The sequence below is a fragment of the Felis catus genome, chromosome B1, assembly GCF_018350175.1.
Source record: "Felis catus isolate Fca126 chromosome B1, F.catus_Fca126_mat1.0, whole genome shotgun sequence".
NCBI lineage: Eukaryota > Metazoa > Chordata > Mammalia > Carnivora > Felidae > Felis > Felis catus.
The window spans coordinates 133,580,675-133,594,867 of NC_058371.1; the positions used below are offsets into that span (position 1 = coordinate 133,580,675).

Below are 14,193 nucleotides of genomic sequence, written 5' to 3' on the forward strand. Positions count from 1 at the left end.
CTGATGGCTCGAGCCTGGAGCCTGTTTCTGATTCTGTGTCTCCCTGTCTCTCTGCCCCTCCCCCGTTCATGCTCTGTCTCTCTCTGTCCCAAAAATAAATAAACATTGAAAAAAAAATTTTTTTAATAAAAAAAAAATAAAAAAAATTATACTTTAACAGTATGTTAATTGCTTTTCAAGTTCAGTCACAATTTTACTATTCTATTACCTAAAGACTAAAGAGTAACTTGCAAAGTTAACCTCCAAAAATTTATATATGAAATAATAATGGAAGAAGAGGGGCACCTGGGTGGCTCAGTTGGTTAAGCATCTGACTCTTGACTTTGGCTCAGTCATGATCTGTGAGTTTGAGCTTGCTTGGGATTCCATCTCCCTCTCTCTCTGCCCCTCCTCCCCTGCTCCTCTCTGTCTCTCAAAATATAAATAAATAAATAAATAAATAAATAAATAAATAAATAAAAGGTTTAGTAGAATGTTAAAGTATCAAAGTGTGGATATATGGATGTTTGTTGTAAAGTTCTTTGAACTTTAAAAAAAATAATGGAAGAAAGAAAATGGTTGATATTTACAAATGAACGCATGTACACAACAAATGAGGAAATATGCAAAACTGCTACAGTCCTTGTTTTTGTAACTGGTCACAAGGCCATAGTTGATATTTACGATCCCCTTCTTTCACTATTTATTCTGTATTTCCTTTGCTCTCAGCCAGAAGCTCAGCTGGTCAATTTCCTAGTGGAGTGACCTAAACCTACCTTCCTTAAAGCATCTCAGTCCTCAATATTCCTGCTGCTTCCCTTTTTGAATATGGTTTTTTTTTTTTTTTTTAATTTTTTTTTTCAACTTTTATTTTATTTTTGGGACAGAGAGAGAGAGAGAGAGCATGAACGGGGGAGGGGCAGAGAGAGAGGGAAACACAGGATCGGAAGCAGGCTCCAGGCTCCGAGCCATCAGCCCAGAGCCTGACGCGGGGCTCGAACTCACGGACCGCGAGATCGTGACCTGGCTGAAGTCGGACGCTTAACCGACTGCGCCACCCAGGCACCCCTGAATATGGTTTTTTATTAACACTTACTATTGGGCATGGAAGTACTAAGAGATGCCCCAGGAAATGCACTGGGTTCTGGATATAGTCCTACTTGTACTCATGGGTTAGCAGCAACCTAAATTCCCTCTTGGTAACTGGGATCAGTCCAGCAGTAGAGAGATTCCTTTTACTGCCTTTTGGTTTTGTGACATAAGAAGCCCAAGAGAGCCAGCTGGCAGCCTTACCTTCCAATCTAGAGCATGCATTGTTGTGTCCCCTGATGGAAGCATTCCTCCCTTTGGAACAAAGACCTTTTTTTTTTTTTTTTTAGCATTTTTATTCATTTTTTGAGAGACGAGAGACAAAGAGAGACTGTGAGCAGGGGAGGGGCAGAGAGAGAGAGAGGGAGACACAGACTCTGAAGTAGGCTCCAGGCTCTGAGCTGTCAGCACAGAGCCTGATGCAGGGCTCGAACCCACGAACTGTGAGATCATGACCTGAAACCTACTGCTTAACTGATTGAGCCACCACATGCCCCTGGAATGAAGACCTTTAAAAACAGCAAATCTCAGAGCTGCATGGATGGGAAGCAAAAATTTTGTGAGTAGATTAGGTGATATAATAGTGAGAGGCGCCACTCCCACCTACATCCCTTGATTCCCAAATCCACGTATTCTGGCTGTGGAGGAGACAGCACTATGTAATGACCTCTGATTCAAAGTATGCACTGCATTTTTCAAGACAGAATCCTGTCTCTGAAGACGTTGTCTCACATCTGGTACTATAACTGAGTCTTCAGTAAGCAATTCCACTGTTAAGTTAAAGTAGCCACTTATGGACAATGCAGTATGTGGTAGGACCACTTAGTTCTATAGGCTTAAGTTCACTGCTGTATTCCTATTGGTATGAAATGAGTTTCTTGATCAGATGCAGTGCTGTGCAGAATACCATAATGGTGAATAAGATATTCTATGAGTCTATTGATGGAGGTCCTGACAGAATTATGGATAGAGAAGACATCTATACCCGGAATAGTGTCTATTATAGTGAGGAAGATTTTCTGCCCTCTCAACAATGGAAGGATTCCAATGTAATCAACCGAGTACCAGGTGGCTGGGCAATGGTGCCTTATCAGGGGGCCAGCGCTGGTCTCTGCTGTTGGCAGATAAGGCACTCAGCAATAGCATTAGCCAGGTCAGCCTTGGTAATGAGAAGTCCATGTAGCAGAGTCTATGGCTAGCTTCCATCCCTGCCATAGTCTTTATTCATGGGCCCATTGAAAAAGACCGGGTGTCTGGGGAAAGAGGTTGTCTGACATCCACAGAACATGCCATTTTGTCCAGTTGATTATTTTTTTTTAATTTTTTTTTCAACGTTTATTTATTTTTGGGACAGAGAGAGAGAGAGCATGAACGGGGGAGGGGCAGAGAGAGAGGGAGACACAGAATCGGAAACAGGCTCCAGGCTCTGAGCCATCAGCCCAGAGCCTGACGCGGGGCTTGAACTCACAGACCGCGAGATCATGACCTGGCTGAAGTCGGACGCTTAACCGACTGCGCCACCCAGGCGCCCCTGTCCAGTTGATTATTAAGAGCCTCCTCTGTAGTGAATCTCTTTTGGTGATCATTCACACAGACAAAAATATATTCGCAGTCTGTGTCCTTTCCAGGAAGACCACCAACATTCTTCTCCATACTTTTTTTCAATCTGTGTACTTAGCCCTAACCATCCAATCAAATTGTTAGCAACCACACATGAATAAGGGTAGGTAGATAATCTGTCTTCTCACATCAGACAAGGCATATATATTAGTTTCCTCATTTCTAAGTGACAAATGAGGTGGCTTAGAACAACAAAAGTTTATTGTCTCATAGTTCTGGAGGCTAAAAGTCTGAAATCTAAGCATTAATAGGGCCATGCTCTCTCTGAAGGCTCTAGGGACTGATTATTTCTCTCCTCTTCCTAGCTTCTGATGGCTGCTGGGACTCCTTGGTGTTCCTTGACTTACAAATGTATCACCCCAATCTTTGCCTCTGCAGTCACATGGCATTTTCCCTGTGTATTCGTGTCCAAATTTCCCTCTTCTTATAAGGACACCAGTTACTGGGTTAGGGTCTACCTTAGTCCAGTATGACCTCATCTTATCTTCATTACATTTGCAATGATGCTATTTCCAAATAAGGTCACATTCATAGGTTCTGGGTGGACATGTATTTAGGGATAGGACACTATTCAGTTCAGTACAGTAGACAATCCTATTGTGAGCATTTCCTTTCCCCATTGCCCATTAGGGTGATTTCTGAGTGGAGTTTTGCCTAAGCATATTGCAACAAAGTTAAAATTTAATTACAAAAGGATATAATTTCACATATTTAAAAATTAAGTTACATATTTCTAAATAATCTTTATGTTAAAAAGGGAAGTGCAGAGTAAATTAGTACTTAGAAATAAATGATAATGAGGGGCACCTGGGTGACTCAGTCGGTTGAGCGTCTGACTGTGGCTCAGGTCATGATCTCATGGTCCTTGAGCTCGAGCCCCATGTTGGGTTCTGCGCTGAAGCTCAGAGCCTGGAGCCTGCTTCAGATTCTGTGTGTGTGTCTCTCTCTCTTCCCCTCCCATGTTTGTGCTCTGTCTGTCTGTCTGTCTGTCTCTCAAAAATAAACAAACATTAAAAAATTAAAAAAAAAATGATAATGAAAATACTACATGTAAGCACTTTTGGATCACAGATAAGGCAGTTCTTAGAGAAATAAATGATAATTTACATATATTTATTAAGAAACAAGATAGTTTTAAAACAAAGCACCTAAGTAATTATGGTATGTGAAAAACAGTAATATCTAAGAAACAAGAAGGAAGCAAATAATAAGAAAATAAATAAAACCGATAATATTTCTTAAAAGATAGAAAATACTAATGAAATATTAGATGAGATGAAAATCCCTGGCAGGATTGAGAGAGAGAGAGAGAGAGAGAGAGAATAGAATATGAAAAGGGGGAAACTAACCACAGTCTCAACAGAAATGAAAACTTAATAAAAATAATATTATGAATAAGTATATATAAATACATTTTTTTTAAGTTCTTATTTATTTATTTTTGAGAGAGAGAGTGTTAATGGGGGAGGGGCAGAGAAAGAGGAAGAGATGACCTGAGCCAAATTCAAGAGTCAGATGCTTAACCAACTGAGCCACCCAAGCACTCCTGTAGGTAAATACATTTTAAAACCTAAATGAAGGGCTTAGTCAGTTAAGCATCCAGCTTTGGCTCAGGTCATGATCTCATGTTTCATGAGTTGCAGCCCTGCTTCAGGCTCTCTGCTGTTAGCATAGAGCCCACTCCAGATCCTCTGTCTCCCTCTCTCTGACCTCTCCCACTGGTTCTCTCTCACCCCCTCCTCAAAATGAATAAATAAACTTAAAATAAAATAAATTTAGACTAAATGAAATGGACAAAACCCAAGAAACACAAAACTGCAAAAATAATGCAAGAAGAAAGTGGGAACTGGAAAAGATCGATAAGGATTAAACAAAACATAGCAAAGTCTCAAGGCCTACATGGTTATACAGATAATTTCTACCCAAAGTTGTTTTTTTTTTTTTTAAAGTAATCTCTATACCAACATAGGGCTTGAACTCATAACCCTGAAATCAAGAGTTACATGCTCTCCCAAATGAGCCAGGCAGGCATTCCAATTTCTACCCAAGTTTTAAAGTATAATTAATTTAATGTGTGGTATATAATTACTTAACAGTGAACATGAAAACAAATGGAGAAATCTTAAATATATTCCTTTGAGGGGCGCCTGGGTGGCTCAGTCGGTTGGGCGGCCGACTTCGGCTCAGGTCACGATCTTGCGGTCCGTGAGTTCGAGCCCCGCGTCGGGCTCTGGGCTGATGGTTCAGAGCCTGGAGCCTGCTTCCAATTCTGTGTCTCCCTCTCTCTCTGCCCCTCCCCCGTTCATGCTCTGTCTCTCTCTGTCTCAAAAATAAAAAAAAAAAAAAAAAAAACGTTAAAAAAAATTTAAAAAAAAAATTAAAAAAAAATATATTCCTTTGAGATCAGGAAAAAGAAAACACTGTCCAATATTACCGATGATATTACTGTCTTGATCAATGGTATTAGGAAAGAAAGAAAAAGCTGATGGGATATAAGAGATAAAACTGTAATATTTTTCCAGATAATATAATCATCTATAGAGAACAACCAACAGAATCAAATTATGAACTTAGAATAATAGAGTTGAACAATGTTTCTGATACCAACACAGCATACACAAATTAGTTTCATTTCTCTACATCAAAAACAGTAAACTAGAAGATAAGATTTAAGAAAAGACACCATTTAATTTAGCAGCAATATACTTATGGAGAAAAATGTCAAACTGTGATAAATGACCTAGAACCAGAGGATGATCTGAACAAGTGAGAAGATATTCCATGCATTTGGGTGGGATAATAATAATAATAATAATATTATTATTATTATTATTATTTTAATTTTTTGAGAGACCATGAGCGGGGGGGGGGGGGTGGAGGTGCAGACAGACAGGGGAACAGAGGATTCAAAGTGGGCTCTGAGCTGACAGCAGCGAATCTGATGAGGGGCTCAAATTCACAAACCATGAGATCATGACCTGAGCCAAAATCAAGAGTCAGACGCTTAACTGACTGAGCCACCCCAGGCGCTCCTGGGATAACTTATTAAAAAGATACTAACTTTCCCAAATTAACCAATAAATTCAATGTAGATTCCATCAAAATTTTAGTCGAAAATTTTAAGGAATTTGTTAACTTACTCACAGAGAAGAGTAAAAGTCCATAAATAGCTAAGTCAACCTTAGAAAAGTAGAATAAAAAGTAGGTCTTGCTTTACCAGATATTAGGGCATATTACAAAGATGCAATAAGAAATACTGGATGTTGTTAACACAGAAATAGATAAGAAACTAAGTTGCCATATGGAAACAATAAAACTGGATATCTTCCTAACATTATGTACAGAGGTAAACTAAAAATTATTTAAGAGCATAAATATGAAAGATGAAAATATGTATTAATAGAAGAAAATGTACAATTTTTTTCAGCAAGGAACTTGGGAGGTGAGAGCTAACCACAGACAGTGACAGTGGGGATGGAAGAATCACATAGAAGATATTTGGGAGGTTACCATTGACAGACTCCTATCCAACTCTCCCTTATACTGCTGTCTCAGAGTTTGGAGGAGATAGCCGAAGTGGGTATAAATGTATACACATATACATTGCTTTGTATTATGTAGTTATGTGTAGTAATTTTGTGGCAGAGTGTTATAAAGGGAATTGAGTTTGTAGTCAGAAGACCTGAGTTTAAGTCAGTTCTTTCATTAACTAAGTGTGACCATGAGCCTTAGTATTCTCAGCTCCATAAAGTGGATGGTCAAAAAAAGATAAAACCTGTTATGAAATAAATATAGAGCTCAACCTCCCATTACTCAGTTTCTTCCACTTGGACATCCTCCTTCCTATTATAGTTGACTTTGGTAAATGTCTGTATCTGGGAGTATTCTTTCTTTCACACATTATAGATACCTGAATCCAAACAGGATCAGACAAAACAGCAAAACAAAGAGAGGAGGGGGAATTATTACCTCTTGTAGATTTAAAATCCATGAGTAGATGTAACATCTAGCATGGCTGAATTCAGATGCTCGGAATAGGTTTTAGGAAGCTGTCTTGCTCCATCTCCTTGTTCTGTTCATTGGGTCAGCTGTGCCCCATCTGTTCCCAGGAGTTTCAGGCTTATGTCTTCACAGTCCCAAGATGGAAAACACTTCTTTTGCTATAAACTCTCCCAAAGGTTCTGGGATATATGCTGTTTGGGTTAACTTGATTCCTTCTTTCATCCTTGCGCCAATCACCGTAGCCAGAATTATTGCTACTTATGGTGGTACTTATGTTGATCAGTGTAAGCCAATAGCATGTGATCATTTCTTGAACTTGGGGCATGGTCAGGTGCACCCAAACAATGAGTACTAAAAGTGGGGTGGGGTAGTTTCCCAAGGAAATACAGGGCTCTGAAATAAAAAAAGGAGAAGAAGAAGTTTGTGGTAGAGAAAAAGAATAGATATTTATTATATCTTTTCCTTTTCTTTTGTCTTTATTGTTCATTTTGACAAGAAAATATATACAAAAACATTGCAGGAACCAGAGACCATTGCAGAGACCTGGTGATTAGCCCCTGGGGAGGGCCCTGACTTTAATTCAAGGATGGCTGGGTATATGAGAGATAGGGTTGTGTAAGAAGAGTAACTTGCAAGTTGGTAAAGCCTCTTCCTCACCTCCTGATCAGACAGAGAACTTTTTTTTTAATGACTTTATTCAGATATAGTTCATACCATACAATTCACTCATTTACAATGCACAATTCAATAGTTTTTGTAATTTACAGAGTTGTGCGACCATTATCACCATCAATTTTATTTTATTATTTTTTTAAGTTTATTTATTTATTTTTGAGAGAGTGTGAGTGGGGTAGGGACAGAGGGAGAGGGGTAGAGAGAATCCCAAGCAGGCTCTGTGCTGTCAGTGCAGAGCCTGACGTGGGGCTCGATCTCACAAACCGTGATATCATAACATGAGCCAAAATCCAGAGTCCACGCTTAAACAACTGAGCTACCCAAGTGCCCTACATACATGTAGAAACTCTACATCCTTTAGCTATCATTCCCTCTCCCCTCAATTCCCCCATCCCCACCAGCCTTAGGCAACCACTAACTATTTTTTGTCTCTATAGATTTTTGTATTCTGGACATTTAATATAAATAAAATAATATAATATGTGATCTTTTGTGACTGGCATCTTTCATTTAGCATAATGTTTTAAGGTACATCCATGTTGTTACATGTATTTGTACTTCTTTTTTATGGTTGAATAGCATTCAATAGTATATGATGGAATACTATTCCATTGTATAGATATATCATATTTCAGATATAGATATATCACCCACTCACTCATTGATGGATTTTTGGATTGTTTCTAGCTTTGGGGACTGTTTTTAGGTGGAAATATATTTTCATTTCTCTTGGGTATATATTCAAGGGTGGAATTGCTGGGTCAAATAGTAACACTGTGTAACTTTTTGAGGAACAGCCAGACTATTTTGCTAAGTAGCTGTATCACTTTCACCGAAGTTCCAATATCTCCACACCTTAGCGTGATCTTTTTATTATCTGTCTTTTAAAATATTACAGCCTTACTAGTAGGTGTTACGTGGTATCTCATGGTTTTGATTTGTATTTCCCTAATGGCTAATGATGTTGGGCATCTTTTCATATGCTTGTTGGCCATTTGTACATCTTCACTGGAAGAAGGTCTGTTAAATATATATATACACACACATATATATATATAAAGCTTATATATTATATATAAGCAATTGTCTTTTCACTTTCTTGATAGTGTCCTTTGAAGCACAAATTTAAAATTTTTGAAGTCCAATTTATTCATTTTTTCCGTTGGTCACTTGATTTTTAACATGCTACCCTTGTTGCTTTTTTTTTTTGTAATTATTTTTTTTGAGTATAGTTGACTTCAGGTGTACAACTTATTTTTAATTTTTTGTTTATTTGCTACACTTGTTGCTTTTAAACCTGGTACTTGGTACAAAAGCTTATCTCAAGCTTACCTCTGTTTCTTTTATACATAAGATCTCACAAGTACTTCAGGTGAGTCATAAGAATGTTAAAAAAAAAAAATGACTCACAAGCATGGGACATCAGAGCCTGAATAAGATGAGAAGGACCTCTACTCAGGGGTGGCCAAATGTGAAAGGTTAGAACCCAGAGAAACTAGGGGAATATCCATGCTTGGGGATGATTCAGAATTGGGTGCTGGAGCCCAAAAAAGGAAGGAAGGTAACCACACATGGGAGCATCCTGGTGTGGAAAGTCAGAACCTGAATAGACAATAAAGGGCATTCATGCCGGAGCGGCTCAGTGCACTTGAGAGCCCAAATGGCATGAGAGGGCTTTGATACTGACAGTACAGTAGCCTGGAATAGAGTATTTGTACAGAAGTGAGATGAGAAGGGTATCTGCATGGGGTGGGGGTGGGGGGGAGGACAGTGGAGGTATGGGAGATTGATTATATTCAGGAATATTGACAAAATGTTAAGGATAACAAGGGCCAGGTTCCCAGAATTGGAGAATGGATTAAAAGTATAGAAATGAAGAGAGGCGCCTGGGTGGCTCAGTTCATTGAGCATCTGACTCTTGATTTTGACTTAGGTCATGACCCCAGGGTCGTGGGATCAAGCCCATGTTGGGCTCTGTGTTGAGTGTGGGGCCTGCTTAAAATCCCCTCTCTCCCTCTGCCCCCTTCTCTGCTCATGTGTGTGCTCTCTCTAAAAAAAAAAAAAAAAAAAAAAAAAAAAAAAAAAAAAAAAAAAAAAGTATAGAAAGGAAGAAAACTAGAATGAAATTTGTGGTGGATTAGAATTGGAAGTATTGGTGTAAACTCATAGTTTTTAATATAAAAAGATAAATATAGAAATGTACATGCATTTACATATATGTATTCACATACACATGTCCATTCATGCATAAATACATATGTACACACATGTATTGATTAGAAATACCTCCTGAAGGAACTTGGAAGCAGTGACATCTCAATAGTAATGAGCAAAAACAGTCCCCAGATCTTGGTTTCTAAATATCATTCTGAGAGCTGATGAAGCAGCTTACATAAGGATAAAGGTGGGCATTGACTATTGGGAGACTGTTCATTTCAGGAAGGCAGAGTGGGGCCGTTTACAATGGGGGCACAGGGGCCTATAGTGGCTTGGAGACCAAGCTTTGGATCCACACCAAGATTGAGTTGGATCTCAGTTCTGGATTGAACAGCTAAGTGATGTATTGACAACAGGTTCCTTAACATTTCTCAGCCTCAGCTCCTCATTTGTAAATAGGACAATAGAAAATAGAAAGGGAAAAAGTAAGTCAAATGCCTGGCACATTGTGAGCACTTAGTATTCTTACTGGGAACACCAGGAAGGCATATTGTAGTAGTGAAAATAAATCACAGAAATCAACAAAAACAAAAAGACTCTGAAAACTTTCCAAAATCTTCATCTAAGCTCAGAAGGCCAGGAATTTGGTGGAGTTCCAGGGGCTTTTCAGTCCCGTATACCAGCTATGAAATTAATGTGTAATGCTTTTGTGTTAATTCTGCCTATTAATAAAATTTGTGATACGAGATCTGACCCATGTGTTGGATAGTCCGAAGAGTAGGGTGCCACATGGGGTGGGATGATAGGAATTATGCCAATTTGATTTCATTTCACAGAACTAACTAGCTGGGGAAATTCCTATGGAAGTGGGCTGCCACTGGGATCTCCCTACTGCTCAAACCAGAGTCTTCTGTTTCCTTCCTCCCTCAATAGTGCTTACATCTAATAAGTCATCACGCCTTTTCTTCTCAGTTTCCCCATAGTTGTTCTGCTCCTCTTCACCACCACTCTGGTTCCAGCCTTCCATTCTGACTTGGTTACTTTGTGAAAAACTTTGTAACTGGTCTTCTTGTCCCTAGTTATTACATCTCCAAACCACCCCTATCCTGCCACATAGGAAGTTCCATTTTTCCAAGGATTAATCTGCCCACACTGAAACTCCTTAAATCCTATTTCTTCCATGATAAAATTTGCCTTCCTTAGATGGCATTCAAGGACCTCCTGCTATGCAACCAGCTACAACCAACAGAGGCCATTCACTCCTTATTCCTTGGGACCATATTTCACATTTCTTTTTTTTTTTATTATTTTTTTTTATTTTTCATATTTCACATTTCTATCTACACTTTTCACCTAAGCCTTCCTTCCTTTTCCTTTTGCAATGATTGTTTCTTTTTATATCCTGTCATTAAAATGTTTTAAGTCATAGTTTAAAATGCCCATAGCAAAACAAAGAGTGTGGATCAGTCTCCTGTCCATCACAATTTCCTTCTCCTTGCAGGCTACGACTTTCACTCTTGTTGATTATTTTCATATCTTCCTCCTCATTTCTAAATAAAATGCTTAAGTTGCTACTCAGTTAAAAATTTTCCCAACAAACAAAAGTCTAGGACCAGACAGCTTCACAGGCCAATTCTACCAAACATTTAAAGAACAGCTGGGGCACCTGGGTGGCTCAGTTGGTTGGGCGTCTGACTTCAGTTCAGGTCACGATCTCACATCTCATGGGTTTAAGCCCTGTGTCAGGCTCTGTGCTGACAGCTCAGAGCCTGGAGCCTGCTTCGGATTCTATGTCCCCTCGCCCTCTTCCCCTCCCCCACTCATGCTCTGTCTCTCTCTCAAAAATAAATAAACATTAAAAATTTTTTTTAAATAAAAAAAATAAAGAACAGTTAATAGCTATTCTTCTCAAACTATTCTAAAAAATAGAAAGGAAGGAAGGAAAACTTCCAAATTCATTCTACAAAGCCAGCATTCCCTTAGAGCAAAAACAGATGAAGATACCACAAAAAAGGCCAGTATCTCTGATGAACATAGATGCAAAAATCCTCAACAAAATACTAGTACACGGAATACAATAATACATTAAAAAAATCACTCACCATTATCAAATGGGATTTATTTCCAGGATGCAAAGGTGGTTCAATATTCACAAATCAACATGATATATCACATCAATAAAAGAAAGGATGAAAACCATATGATCATTTCAATAGATACAGAAAAAGTATTTGACAAAGTACAACATGCATTCATGATAAAAATCCTAAATGAAGGAGGTTTAGAGGGAGCATATCTCAACATAATAAAGGCCTTGTATGAAGAACCCACAACTGACATCATACTCAATGGGGAAAAACTGAGAGCTTTCCCCCTAAAATCAGGAACAAGACAATGATGTCTACTCTCACCACTTTTATTCAACACAGTACTGGAAGTCCTAGCCACAGCATTCAGACAATAAAAAGAAATAAAAGGCATCCAAATCGGTAAGGAAGAAGTAAAACTTTTACTATTTGCAGATGACGTGATACTATATATAGAAAACCAAAAAACTGCTAGAACTGATACATGAATTTAGTAAAGTCACAGGATACAAATCAATGTACAGAAATCTGTTGCATTTCTACACACTAATAATGAAACAGCAGAAAGAGAAGTAAAGAAAATAATTCCATTTACAACTGCACCAAAAATAAAAAAGTACCTAGGAACAAACATAACCAAAGAGGTGAAAGACCTGTACTCTGAAAACTATAAAACATTGATGACAGAAATTGAAGACAACACAAAGAAATGAAAGACATTTCATGCTCATGGATTGGAAGAACAAATATTGTTAAACTGTCTATACTCTCCAAAGCAATCTACAGATTTAATGTAATCCTCATCAAAGTACCAATAGCAGTTTCACAGAACTTGAAGAAACAGTCTAAAATCTGTATGGAACCACAAAAAGACCCTGAATAGCCAAAGCAATCTTGAAAAAGAAAAACAAAACTGGAGGTATCACAGTTCCGGACTACAAGCTATATTACAAAGCTGTAGTAATCAAAACATTACACAGTACTGGCACCAAAACAGACACATAGATCAATAGAACAAAATAGAAAACCCAGAAATAAACTCACAATTATATGGTCAATTAGTCTTAGACAAAGTAGAAAGAATGTCCAAAGGGAAAAAGACGTCTCTTCAAATGGTGTTGGGAAAACTGGTCAGTTACATGCAAAAGAATGAAACTGGACAACTTTCTTATACCATACACAAAAATAGACTCAAAATTGATTAATGACTTAAATGTGGGGGCATCTGGGTGGCTCAGCTGATTGAGTGTCCGACTCTTGGTTTCAACTCAGGTCATGATCTTGTGGTTCATGAGTTCGAGCCCCAAATCAGGCTCTGGGCTGACTGTGTGGAGCCTGCTTGGGATTCTCTCTCTCCCTCTCTTTCTAACCCTCCACTGCTCGATCTGTTTCTCTCTCAAAATAAATAAATAAATAAATAAATAAATAAATAAATAAATAAATAAATAAATAATAAGTTAAAAAAAAAAAAAGACCTAAATGTGAGACTTGAAACCATAAAAATCCTAGAAGACAGCATAGGCAGTAATGTCTCTGACACTAGCCATAGCATCATTTTTCTAGATATGTCTTCTGAGGCAAGAGAAATAAAAGAAAAACTAAACTACTGGGACTTTTTCAACATAAAAAATTTCTGTACAGCCAAAGAAATAACAAAATTAAAGACAACCTGCTGAATGGGAGAAGATATTTGCAAATGACATATCCAATAAAGGGTTAGTATCCAAAATATCTAAATAATTTACACAACTCAACACTCCCAAAACAAATAATCCAATTAAAAAATGGGCAGAAGACATGAACAGACATTTTTCCAAAGAAGACATCCAGATGGCCAACAGACACATGAAAAGACGCTCATCATCACTTGTCATCAGGGAAATACGAAACAAAACCACAATGAGATACCACCTCACACCTGTCAGAATGGCTAAAATAAAAAAACACAAGACAGGCACCTGGTGGCTTAGTCGGTTAAGCATCCAGCTCTTAATTTTGGGTTAGGTCATGATCTCATGGTCATGAGATCGAGCCCTGTGTTGGGCTCTGTGCCAGGCATGAAGCCTGCTTAAGATTCTCTCTCCCTCTCTCTGTCTCACCCCTATTTGTGCACTTTCCCTCTCTCTCAAGAATGAAACAAAACAAAACAAAACAAAACAAAACAAAACAAAACAAAACAACGTTGGTGAGGACGTGGGAAAAAATGAACCCTCAGGCATTGTTGGTGGGAATGTAAACTGGTGCAGCCACTGTGGAAAACAGTATGGAAGTTCCTCAAAAAATTAAAAATAGAACTACCTGCTATCTAGTAATTGCACTACTGGATATTTACCCCCAAAATATGAAAACACTAATTCAAAGGGACACCTGCTATAATGGAATATTATTGAGCCATAAAAAATAATGAAATCTTGCCATTTACAACAACATGGTTGGAGCTACAGAGTATTATGCTAAAAGAAATAAGTCAGTTAGAGAAAGATACATACCATGGTTGCACTCATATGTGGAATTTAGGAAACAAAACGAGCAAAAGGAAAAAAGAGAGAGTGAGAGAGAGAGAGACAAACCAAGAAACAGAATC

The 14,193-nt window shown here is 38.2% G+C and overlaps 1 protein-coding gene across 7 annotated transcripts in view; it reads right to left on the minus strand.

Moving 5' to 3' along the window:
* AFF1 (AF4/FMR2 family member 1) overlaps positions 1–14,193 on the minus strand; it is a 265,568-nt gene that overhangs the window by 229,262 nt on the left and 22,113 nt on the right. For all 7 annotated transcript variants that reach the window (XM_045056119.1, XM_045056117.1, XM_045056118.1 and 4 more), the window contains one exon: positions 6,658–7,083. The gene's annotated coding sequence lies outside the window, so the exon portion shown is untranslated. The remainder of the gene's footprint in view (positions 1–6,657; positions 7,084–14,193) is intronic.